At 37.7% G+C, this 10,000-nt stretch overlaps 2 long non-coding RNA genes across 2 annotated transcripts in view; one reads left to right on the forward strand and one right to left on the reverse strand.

Annotated features, from left to right (window-relative positions):
* LOC137997728 (uncharacterized) overlaps positions 1-1,261 on the reverse strand; it is a 114,699-nt gene extending 113,438 nt beyond the window's left edge. The window contains exon 1 of the long non-coding RNA XR_011122563.1: positions 1,181-1,261. This is a non-coding gene — a long non-coding RNA (uncharacterized lncRNA). The remainder of the gene's footprint in view (positions 1-1,180) is intronic.
* The window catches only part of LOC137997724 (uncharacterized), a 324,565-nt gene that overhangs the window by 300,472 nt on the left and 14,093 nt on the right, over positions 1-10,000 (forward strand). The window lies entirely within an intron of this gene.

A 10,000-nucleotide genomic window follows, 5' to 3' on the forward strand; every position in this document is an offset into this window, starting at 1 on the left:
TTTTTCCTGATCTAAGGACCATGTAACGGATTAGCTTTATCAAGTGAGCACGTGAGGGAGGTTCTTGAGAGGGAATTTTCAAAGCCACCATGCAAAACTATTTCCATTTACCAAGGGATGCGATAGATACTTGGAGACTAAGGGGTAGATAGTGGGGTAAGGGTGTCTACTATAAGAGACAATTGCTTAAATTGTCCAGATAAGTGTGAGGATCACTTCTCTCTTTCGTTTCGTCTTTAACCCGCACTTCAAATATGCATTCATTTCAGATACGATAAAGATACTTGGAGACTAAGGGGTAGATAGTGGGGTAAGGGTGTCTATTAACCCGCACTTCAATATATTCATTCATTTCAGATACGATAAAGATACTTGGAGACTAAGGGGTAGATATAGTGGGGTAAGGGTGTCTACTATAAGAGAGACAAGTACTTAAGTCCAGATAAGTAAGAGGATCACTTCTCTCTTTCGTCTTTAAGCACTTCAGCATTCATTTCATACGATAAAGATACTCTAAGGGGTAGATAGTGGGGTAAGTCAATCAGTCTTTGAAATCAGTCAGCATGTAAATTCTCTTCTATCATATTGTAAAAAATCTGTCAAAAGGTATTGAAAAAAAGAGAATTATCAGCTTAAGAGATGTGATTTAACACACTCAAATTCTCAACAAACTACAAAGAAACAAAGAAAGCTGGTACTAGTTAGGAGAATGAACGTTTCGATCTTGGGAATAAAAGGGTTAAAAAAAAAAAAAGAAGAAAGACAAGAAAACGTTTTCTTTTTCGTCTTTAAAAGTCCCTTCCTCCTTACCCAAACAACCTGTGGGGATGAACGTTTTGGTTTCTCGGTAAATGACGGTATGAGCCTTGAACGGGGTTGTTGAAAGATGTTTTTCTATGTAATCCTCAGGTAAGAGCATATCAGGACCCTCTTAAACTCGCTGCTCCCGATAAGTAGAATAAACCTATCAAACTCTCTTGTTAAATTGATTTAATTCGTAAACAAAAACACTATATTTACACAAAGCAAAGTAATGAAGAAACTTCATTGATAAGACCTTTGTAAAAAAAAATTGCATTAAAAAGGATACCAAAAAGATTGTTTGTTTTTTCGCCTTGAAAACGCAGGAATATATAGATATCGCTTATACGCAGAAAAAAAACACCATTTAAGCGAACACCTTGATAAATTACTTTATAAGGATGTTGTCAGATTTGTTGAACCTGAATGTGAAAAGCTGCAGCAATCTTTGCAGCTTAATACCTACCAACATTAATGTACATATTATGCATCAATTAAAGCACTGAATAGGCCTTTTTCGATATATTAAAATTAAGCTTGAAAGAGAGATTTAGAGGATAAAGACAAAGGAAAGTGAATGATATGTAAAATTTTTCACATTCATTAAATCACTATCACTGTTTCTGAAATTTTGAATTTGAATGCCTATAATTATGCCTTAAATTTTTTTCACATTCATTAGCATGTAAATACTTTTGCCAAGAATCAGATTACTTTTTTTTGAAAAGCCGCAGCACTCTTTTATACTGACAAACTGTTTCAATATCAAGCTAAATTTTTTATTTGATAAATTGGAAATTAAAATTGACGTTTTGTGCTTTATCTCATTGCTGATACAAAAAAGCACCCATTCTTTTCAAATTTGTTATTAACAAGTAAATAAATTTATTTTACAAGAATCTTGTCAGATTACTGAACCTGAATGTGAAAAGCCGCAGCATTCTTTGATACATTACAGATTTAATATTCTAAGTTTAACATTCACGTATTCAGTACACATTCTTAGACTATGTTTACACTAGGGAAAAGTTTCCATTCAAATCTCTCGGGGTTTATAATGCATTTACATGTTAATGTAGCATTCACATTTAAATAATAAAAAAATACTTGGAAAAAACGTTTTTTTATTGAAAAGGATCTCAATTGGGCTAAACAATGAGTTAGCATTTGGTCTATTTTAAAAAAAAAAAAAAAAAAAGAGCACAAAAATGTGGTGCAACGAAACTGGCGCTTTTAGCATTTGACCGGCTTGAGTTCTTTGTGAAATTGAAGTAGAAAAAAAAAAAAAAAACTGACGGAAGTCATAAAAAGTCATCGGATTGCGCGCCTGCTGTCTATCATCTATGCTTCATCATCTTGAGTAGCACATCTTCTTTTTCTATTTTATGTAAAATCTTAAAGCCGTACTATGACAAAAAAAATCAATTCTTTTTTTTCTTTGGATTTCAAAACTACGTTACGTTAACACTAAGTGACCCAAGTTTTAAGCTTTGATTTCAAAATTTTAACTGACATTTTCCTATTAAATGGTTCTGCCATTACTAACTTTAAAATTCTTGAGAGAGCTGGATCGAGGAGAAAATGACGTCAAAGACTCACAAGTCACAGTGCGTGTGTACGGCTGTGGCTGACTTGATATGCAGCAGGGGAGTTTCGTGCTTTCAGACTTTAAACTCGTGTTTTGCATATTATGCATATATATAAACTGCATTTACGCGCTGAAACGTTTAACTAGTCAGTAAATGAAGTCACTTACCCCTAGATCCAACCCTCTAATGTCCATCGGTCAGTTTTGAACGTAAGTAATGGCGGACCACAAAAAATCCAAACATTTGGCCAGTCAAGTGTTCAGCAAAACACACTTTCAAAATCCGAAAAAAAAAAAAGACTCGACTGTTTTTTTTTATCAGAGTAACACTTTAACTGAAACATATCTCAAGGGACAAAATGGGTGTATTTCTATGTATGTAAGCCCTTCATTTCTCGTGACGCACTAGCAAGAAAGTGACTTTTTAACCTTTCAATGCATGCTAAACCAACGAACAAGGGGTGAGGAGGTGAAGTGAGATAGTCGTCAAATTCAACAACAACACCGTGAACTCTAAAAGATAATATGGACCTTGATGACTGACGACAACGGCTACAAGAACGCCATAAATTTGCATATTTAGCGAGCAAAAAAACAATAGCTTTTTGCCCTGCCCCTGCACGTGCTTTTTTACATCTTGATTTTTTTCTTTGCCGTTCTCGTCTTGACTACGACGTGAAATGTTCAAAATTTGAGGTCATGTAGAGAACGAGAGCACATGACTATGAATTTTCAATTTTCTCTCTGAACATCCACACCGTTCTTCTCATCAACTTTATTCTTGGATTATGTATTCACACTTTCCAAGCCGAACGATTTTTTGGAGTAATCGCAAATCATTACAGTAACGAGAACATAATTTTAAGAAACGCTGACGATACGACATCGTCCAAAACTTAAATCCAAAATTATTACAGTAAAAACAAAAATAATAATTTTAACACAAGCAGCACGATTTTAGTCGTAGTTAGTAGTCCTCGCATAACGACGAAGTGAAATCACAAATTTGAGAGGTTTTGACGACAACTTAAGCATGTCAACAGAGAATCTTAATTCTCTATTTAACACTGAAACCGCTCGTACCAATTCATTTTTTAGATTCGCTCACAGTAGGAGAAAGACTGAATAATCGAAAACAATTATAGATGCGAGAGTGAAGCGAAGTAACGTTTTCCGAGATCTTAAACAGGTTTTCGATAAGTAAAGCTTAAGGTCAAACTAATAAGGAGTCATGATCCTGTTGGCGTAAGTAAACACTGGAGTAGGGATGGAGGGCCTGGGAAAGTGAGGTGTTTACTGCGAGGGCCTGGGAAAGTGAAGTAGCCCTCAGCACCAATGGAGTTGTCAGACAACAAAATCAAAGTAGTAGGTAAGGGTGTGTTTACTGCGAAGGGCCTGGGAAAGTGAAGAAGCACCCTCAGTAACCAATGGAGTTGTCAGACAAAAATCCAAAGTAGTAAGGGAGGTGTTTACTGCGAGGGCCTGGGAAAGTGAAGTGAAGCACCCTCAGCACCAAATGGAGTTTAAGAGACAAAAAAGTAAAGTAGTAACTGCGAGGGTGTTTAGCTGCGAGGGCTGAGGGAAAGACAAAAGTAGCACCCTCATCACCAATGGAGTTGTGAGACAAATTCAAAGTAGTAAGGAGGTGTTTACTGCGAGGGCCTGGGAAAGTGAAGTAGCACCCTCACACCATGGAGTTGTGAGACAAATTCAAAGTAGTAAGGGAGGTGTTTACTGCGAGGGCCTGGGAAAGTGAAGTAGCACCCTCAGCACCAATGGAGTTCAAGACAAATTCAAAGTAGTAAGGGAGGTTTTTACTGCGGGCCTGGGAAAGTGAAGTAGCACCCTCACACCCTCAGCACCAATGGAGTTGAGAAGACAAATCCAAAGTAGTAAGGGGGTGTTTACTGCGAGGGCCTGGGAAAGTGAAGTAGCACCCTCAGCACCAATGAGTTTGCAAGACAAATTCAAAGTAGTAAGGGAGGTGTTTACTGCAGGGCCTGGGAAAGTGAAGGGAAAGTGAAGCAGCAGCACCCTCAGCACCAATGGAGTTGAAGACAAATTCCAAAGTAGTAAGGGAGGTGTTTACTGCGAGGGGGCCTGGAAAGTGAAGTAGCACCACAAGCTCATGGAGTGAGAGACAAGTCAAAGTAGTAAGGGAGGTGTTTACTGCGAGGGCCTGGGAAAAGCACCCTCAGCACAATTTCAGAGACAACCAAGGTGTTTACTGCGAGGGCCTGGGAAAGTGAAGTAACCCTCAGCACCAAAGGTTAAGGTTTTAAGGGAGGTTTTACTGCGAGGGCCTGGGAAAGTGTTTTAGCATTCCCCTATGAAGTCTAAAGCCAACTTCAAAGTAGTAAGGGAGGTGTTTACATGCGAGGGCCTCTGCGGCCTCTCACACCCTTGCAAGTGAGGCACACCAAATACAGTTAAGGGAACGACACTGCCGTTTCCTCGGATTGTGATGCTATGATTCCACTCATGAACATGAAAACTTGATTAGTTCATAGAAATATCTTTCGTCAGTCAGAACTGACTTATCAATTCAATTTCTCCATCCAGGATGGAAAACGCAAGATGTAGACCAGAAAAGAATTCTTGAAAACTCTTGTGAAAAAAGCTATAACGGAAACAAGGCGTTCTCTTGCTACCGCCAGCCTGGATCGAGAGAAAGCCAAATTTAATGAATCTAAAGACTTTTCCGTGAAATTCCCTTCGACGTCTGAAAAATTTTGCTCTCTCCTTTAAAAAGAGATTCTTGCGCCATTTCTCCTAGGGTCATCAGTCTTCTTTGTAAACTACTAGAAGGTCTTTACCACTACTTGGTAAGTGGTTCTTCATTTCGTATCGTCTCAAAAAGAAGAACAAATCTCTACGTACAGCTGTGTTCTGTTTTGGTAGAAATGCCGCCGTGAAATCCCTTCGAACGTCACACAGCAGCTCTCCTTTAAAAAGCATTTTTTCCTAGGGTCATCAGTTCTTCTTGTAAACTATAGAAGGTCTTTTTCACTATCTTGGTAATGGTTCTTCATTTCGTATCATCATCAAAACGAAGAGAACGATCTCTATCACAGCTGTGTTCTGTTCATCAAAATCATCAAATCATCATCATCATCATCATCATATCCATCATCATCATCATCATCATTCTTCATATGTCATTCATTTCATCATCATCGTCATCATCATTTCATCATTCCCATTCAATCATCATCATCATCATCACGGATGCCACAGTACATTTATCAGCTTCTCTGCCATTTGTTCTGCGTGTCGAAAATACTTCCTTATAAAACACTTCGCATCACTTCTCGTAAATCCCACAATCTCCAACAGTGTGTCCGAGTAAGGTCTTACTTTATTTCCTGCTTCGTGACGAGAAGTAAGAACAATGTGACAACCAGGGAGCAGCTTTCTTTTCTTTGAAGACTAAAGTACACAGCCAATTTTTGAGGGTCTGCCTCATCTAACCCATCGAGCACTAACAGGACTTTAGAAGGGTTTTCTCGCACGAAAACGAAAAACGTTTCTTTCAACTCTGGGTCAATTTCTTCCGGCAGAATTTGATCGTCAATAGCTTCCCAGATGCTAGAAATCAATTTCACGACATCTGAGGAGCAGGAGCACCTCTACTCTTGGGAAAGACTCGTCCCATTCGCGGTCTGTTTAGTTGCCAATCAATCATATGCCAGCTTTTGACAGTAGGTCGTCTTTCCCATGCCGGGTTCACCCTCAATCAGGACAATCCGTGGATGTTGGCAATCTTCGTGTGATGTAAAAATACTTGTCATGTTGGTGATTTCTTTCGTCAGCGTTCCGCGTGTCTTTTCTTTTGCGACTATCTTAAGTCTGGTGAAAATGTTCTCTAGTTGGAAGCTGAACCCTTCACACCAGGGGAACTGGGGCACCCCTTCACACTTTTGGTAAATTTGTCTTATGGATTCTATGATATCACTTTGACATGAAGAACTAGCTGCAAAAAAAAAAAAAAAAACACCAAGAAAATAGGGTCAATTTAGAAGTTGATTGACTCAGAGTTACTAGCTTTTTCCTTTTTTCAGGAGTGAGAGACGATTTCCAATTTCAAAGCGAAAATCCATCCCTTCCTTCTGGTAGACTATTCTTGGCTTACCGATTTCCTAGCTAAATCCGTCTTCACATTAAGATTCATTATTCACACGAATAAAGTGTGCGAGTCAAGTTTCGTGAAGAAATTGCGAGAATGTACTGACGCAAATATATTTGCTGAAAAGCTGGCGGGTCAGAAAATGACTATCACAAGCTAAATTTGATCCTGTGAGTTAATTTAGAGGTGTCAGTGGTATGCAAGCCCTCTTGGCTGATTTTCCTACGTATCGCCGCTTTACAAGTCATTTCTGGTACACACACAAGCAGAGTTTCTAAATGAACCTGTTGTCCTATCCACGTTTGTTTTTCATACAAAAATTCCCACAAAATTTTTTTCTGCCGGCGTGCATAAGTGTTAGGCTTGCGTATCACAGTGCTTAGAGGTAAGAACTAAAACGAGCACGAGTTAACATAAAACCAACACAATATTACAGGAATAATAATATATTCAAATTGAAATGCAGTGACAATTATAATGAAGTAATAAATCCACTTTCGCAACACATTTTACTGCAATATTTTGGACATATTGATTTTTAAGATTGTATGATTTTTTTTTTTTTCGCCGCGTCGATTTCCAACATGGTCAAATTGCCTCTATCGCACTTATTTAAGGTACATATATACCTTTCGTTCGATGAGAAGCCAGGGAAGAAGATGGAGAGCTTTCGCTTGTAAATAGGACCTGACGTTGTTCATCTGTCAAAAAAATCACATAACAAACCATACATGACTTAAGGTTGGCATTCGCATAAACGGCGCACACGATACGAGCTCATTTGAATCGTTATCACTAGTTCTAGTTCTCCCCCCCCCCCCCCCCCCCCCCCCCCCCCCCCTGAGATGACCTGCGGCTTTCTACTACAACTGGTATTCTGCAAAAAAAAAAGTCCCTCCTCGGCAAAAACTTTAAGACTGCACAAGCACATCTACATCAGCCATGCACAAAAACCTTAATTCAAAGAGCTATAAATGAAATCCATCCGCCCGTCCCTAATTGCTACATAAAAAGAACGTTGGTCTAGGTTTCCTTGTTTGGCAAAATGTCCTCGGCAAAACGTTAAGACTGCACAAGCAGAATTTACATCAGCCACTACCCACAAAACCTTAATCAAAAAAAGCATCAGTCAGTAAAATTTAGAATCAGATTAAAACTTGCTTCGGTTTAGACGACTTTACCTGAATTTGCTTAGATTCTTTCTCTTCTCCTCTTGCTTTCTTTTGTGAAAGGTCATGATCGGTGAAAGAGATATCTGTAAATATACAAGTACAAGGAAGGGTTACGTTTTTGCAAACGTTGGCCGTGTAGCACTTATATTTGAACAGACTTAACTGATTAGAGTATATGTGAAGTGCTAGTTTTCTACCCCATATCAATTTTCAAATATAGAGCGTTAACCCTACTAATTCAAAGAGATCTTTCAGCGCAACCAGAACCCAGATGAATGCTGCCCAGTCCGAGTATGTTATTTTCTATGAATTATTTTGCAAATGCTGCTCACACAAAATGTTCTCTAAGTGAAAACAAGTGGGGTGTATAGTGCCTGAAAGTTACGAGTTACGAGACGTGATAGCCTTGCTAGCATTGTACCGACTCAGTTTACCTGTTTCTAGTGCTTTGAGGTTCAAAGCAAAGGTGTGATCAACAATGATTTATTAGGCGAGAATAGAGTGATTTTACTCAGCCCATGGAACAGATCGTAATGCTAATTTTTTAATGCAAGTGCGGTTCATTTGTATAACCTTCCCAACTACTTTTTGTATGATTGTCTGAAATTCTGGGTGTGGTCTTAAATTGGAAATACGACTTTTTAGTTAGCGTTTACGGTCCTTTGAAAACAAACACAGTAAGTGCTTGCTTTAACATTTAAAATTTTTTTGCCATGTGTCATCATGAATTTTAGGCTTTATCTGGTTAAAAAGAAGGCAAGTTTAAACTTCCATACATGTGTTAGGATATCTTGTTGCAAGTATTTTAATGATATTAAATTGTAAAGCAAATAACGTGTTGAAAATTCCTTCGTGAATAAACGAAAAGGGAAGTGAATAGTTAATTCAATACTTTTTATTTCATTTCAGCTCTCTTTATGAAGTATATTGTAATTTACCTAAAATAAAGCTAAAATGTCCATGAAAAGTCCTATTACTATTTCCTTTGAAGCCCTTTACACTCCAGTTTTCAATATCTTATCTATAGCTGTGCTTTAAATGCACTATTTTTTTGTTTAGAGGTTTCCATTGTTGAATCATTAGGCCTTCAAAAATTCTGCGTTTGTGAAAGGATTACGCCGTGAAGAGTACACGGGCAGGTTCAGAGTCATTACATGCGTTGGAATGTTCTTGAATTCGCACCTCCACATTTCTCATGGTCTCGCCGATGTAACTGTCAGCGCAAGAATAGTCTCCTTTATAGACCACATGTGATCGATGAGTGTTTTTGTCTTTTCAAATTGAAAAGCTTTTTGATCTGTTTAGTTTTCCAAAAGATGATGAAAATGTGATTGAAACCCGTGATTTTTGTTCAATTTGGAAATGAAGGTTTTACTAAGACTTTCGTTTCTGCTACAGTAAGGGATCTTGATAATAATTTTGTTCGGTTTTTAATTCTTAAAGAATTTCTAGCCTTGTAAATACTAGTCATTTTTACTGAGCAAAATATTATTATTATTATTATTATTATTATTATTATTATTATTATTATTATTATTATTATTATTATTATTATTTACCATTATTTACTTATTTAACATACAACTGCATTAAACAGCCAGATTTTTCATGATGAAGTTTACCTTGGTTACAGTGCGGCCATTCTTGGAAAACAACAGGGTCATTGAGCATCTTTGCCACAACAGAGGCTGCATGGTACTTGCAAAGGACATCCACTCACTTCTTGACAGTTCGGTTTGATTAACAAATGTGCCACACCTTTTACAACCACCCACTCAATCTTTTGCATCATAGGCTGCAGCGAAAACACTTAAAGTTAAGATGATAGGAAGTTAACATCAGAGCTTCGTGTTTTTAGGGAAAGGTCTCCAAGCAACACTCTGTTGCTTCATATCTCCTAGTCAATCCTTGAAACAGCAGCTTTAATTTCACCAAAGGAATATGGCTTTGATTTTTTAAAAGATAGTTGTAACAATTAACGTACATTTCACAACCATTCTATTGTCCTCACTTGTTACAACAACCAAGTTTTTTGGATTCAAATGTTCCTCAGACAAAGTGACAATTTCTTCCATATTCTATCAACACATTATTATGTACTCATTACTAGTACCCAGTAAAATGAAACCTTCAACCTTAGAGATAACGCATTTCAATGGCAGCTGTCATATTAATTCACTAAAATAATCTTGGCTACCAATCAGATTCTTACATGCCCCTTCACATGGAAAAAGTTCAGAAAAGACAATAATTGCTTAGCTTAGTATTTCCTTGGAAAGCTACCAATCGATTTCATCGATCAAAACTGATAGA

Source organism: Montipora foliosa, chromosome 3 (genome assembly GCF_036669935.1).
Source record: "Montipora foliosa isolate CH-2021 chromosome 3, ASM3666993v2, whole genome shotgun sequence".
NCBI lineage: Eukaryota > Metazoa > Cnidaria > Anthozoa > Scleractinia > Acroporidae > Montipora > Montipora foliosa.